We start from the raw sequence: 3158 nt of genomic DNA, 5'->3' as shown, positions 1-3158 counted from the left end.
AATAGCCAACGTCGAGACTTCTGATTGGTCAATAACGCGTACATCCCGATATTCTATTGGTTCATTTTTGTGGGTGTAGGTTGTGCTTACAGTGCACTGTTGCTGTATCGATGATGTCATAGGAAGTTTTATTTATTTTATTTTAGGTTTTACATTATATGCACGATTGTAAAATAACAATATATTAGAAAACAACATGATGAAATTACAATAAAAATGAACAAAAAGCCATATATGTTGTAAATGAATCTGAAATTATACAAAAGAGTCAATTTAGAAGTGTTAAATTTTGCACCTCGTGAATCTCAACAATAATAGCAAGGAACCTACACATCACATACTCACATTGTCTGCTCTTAAATGGATTCTATAATTGCTGTTTTTTGTTGTTGCAATTAAACATATTTTGTCACTAGTAGTTTGCTATCACTTGTATTATTTCATGTAGTCTTCTGTATTTTTCTGTACTTTGAGTTCTTAACAACTTTGTGAAAATTTTATTAGGTGGAGACTTCAAATAAGCCCTTTGGGTTTTTTGCCTCTCCCTGCACTGTATTTCATTATTCATTTTTTTTCTTGCCTTTTATGTGTGTTTTAATTATGCAAACTAAACTAAACTAAACTAAACCTTAATTACTATCATTGGTAACAGCTGTGTTTAATCCACCATTTCATGTCAAAATATCTATGGTGAAAAAGGTCTGTCTTTAGTGGACACGTATCACAAAACTGCCATATATTCACACCTATATGTAATATAGCAAGCAAGACCAAAAGAGAGAAGGTTTAAGAGGTGTGTTGAAATATTTTTTTCAATAAATGTTTTATGACTTTAATAGAAAAGATTGATAATTTGATGTTGATCTTTAAGCATGTCACACCTAAAGTAGTGTGGCCATGAGAGGTGGATGTGAAAAGTTTGTAGATTCTCCACAAAGACATCATGTCAGTTACAATAGTCTCACGTATGTTAGATAGAGTATCGCTCTCAGACTATAGGCTACACAATATGGTAAAAAGATGATTATTTTGACAGATATTGGGATTGTGATATGATTCGCGATCAGTAGGAATGACCATTTTTGCTTCCCTGCAGCAAAATAGTACTTCACTAAAACTGTGTCACTCATTTTTCCTTTATCAAAAAACTGCAGCTTCTTTAAATTGTATATTGCACTTGGCCATATTGCAATTTTGATAATATTTTTGATGAATTATGCAGCCCTAACTCAGCCTCTATTCAGGTTTCATGGGATTACTCAGATGATTGTGTCATTGACCCGAGCCATGAATAGGAAGGGGTCACACGAGGGTAAAGCTAGGGTTACAATGGGGTCTACTCTGGAGCCTCCAAATATGACATATTGATGAGCGCGCCCTCCCTCGTCATTCATGCATGAATACAACCACCGGTTTACTTCTCAGCAGTGTAATCCTGCATAATCCAGCAGGCAGTACTTTTACTACAAGGTCACGTCTGAAGTCATTTCTCAAATGGAGATGTGGAAATACAGACCATGTAAAGAGATAAAAGGAACCTGACCACTGCATTGTTTTCTGAAAAAATATCATGTTATTATCCCAGATCATGGACCTACATCTTGTCCACAGTTTATCTCTAATACTATAAATCAGCCTAATTTGTTTTATGCACATTCATGACTGTATAGTGCAGGACCTCTACGGTTCAGAATTTTTGAAAACATTTTTAGGACTTTTATGTGTTTATGTTTTTGGGTCATCACGTATCTGAAGAACACCCTGAGGGAATTTCTTCAACCTTGACACAAATGTTCACTTGGACTCAAAGATGGACTGATTAAATTTGAGCGGTCAAAGGTCACTGCGAGCTCATGTCTGTCATGTTCTTGTGAAAATGATATCTCAAGAACAGCTTGAGGGAATTTCTTCAAACTTGGTAAAAGCATCCACTCGGACACAAGGATGAACTGATTAGCTTTTGGTGGTCAAAGGTCAAGGTCACTGTGACCTCACTTAACACATTTTTGGCCATAACTCAAGATTTCATAGGCTAATTATGCCAAAATTCCATGCAAATATCTAATATAACCAGTTGATGAGGTGATGCATGTTATATCCAAAAGGTCAAAAGTCAACATCATCATAATGTTCTGCAAAAACAGCTCTCTATCAGTATTCCTCTGTAAAAAATCTCTTTGTGAAGACAGCATGTTTCTCACTGGAAATTATTCACTGGAATCACACATGTATAGTGAGAACTTCCATTGTGCAAAAAAATTAAATAAATAAATATACTTAATAAGTTTTATGAAATTCCTTCAAGGCTAAAGGTCAATATAGTGGTAATTTTCTTCTTGTTTTTGATTTTCTTCTTCTTCCTTCAAAGTCTTCATTACATACATTATGAGTCTGGACAGACTGACTCCTCAGCCTTCTTAACCAGCCACTAGGGGCTGCAAGTGATCAACAGCTGCTGCAGTTTTAAATCTTGTTTCAGTTTGGGACAAAGTATGTGGATGTCATGTTAATGTTGGCAGACATCGGCCCCACCCAATGTGGCGCCCTAGGCGACATTTTATATGGCGACCACCTCCATCGGCTATTTACATATGCTTACAAAAGAAACCGAACAGCACTGTTTTTACCATTGTCTTTAAGACAACTCCACGCCGCCCAGCTACAGAAATATAAAACTGTTTATTTACTGATTAGCATACCATGTTGAGGCTAATCACCCAGAATAAAGTTATCAACTTAACAGTACACTGTGCTAAATAACTGACGCAGCACAACTGATGCTTCATTTCATTACTGTGTCTTTACTTTACCTCTTTCTTTCTCCTTTTTTTCCTCCTCTTCTTTTCTTTTTTTTTCTTCCCTGTGCTCCGGACAGTTTAGGTCGTTATTACATGTTTACAAAGTTCTCTGGGGTCACGTCAATAAATTCGCCCCTCCCCCCACAGAGAGCGAGCAGGTATCGAGCAGCCGGAGGAGGAGGGGCGGGGACGAATTTGGTATTATCATTTGTAGTAATATTAATTGGGCATCGCTTTACATTTGAATCTCTGTTAGCTTTTCCATTATAAGAGTTAATAGTAATGACTAGTTTTAATATAATTATATTGAAGGTGAATTTTTTCCCGATTTTGTGGCGCCCCCTGGAGGCCACGGCACCC

The sequence above is a fragment of the Lutjanus erythropterus genome, chromosome 9, assembly GCF_056507025.1.
Source record: "Lutjanus erythropterus isolate fLutEry1 chromosome 9, fLutEry1.hap2, whole genome shotgun sequence".
NCBI lineage: Eukaryota > Metazoa > Chordata > Actinopteri > Lutjaniformes > Lutjanidae > Lutjanus > Lutjanus erythropterus.
This window is presented reverse-complemented; position numbering follows the sequence as displayed.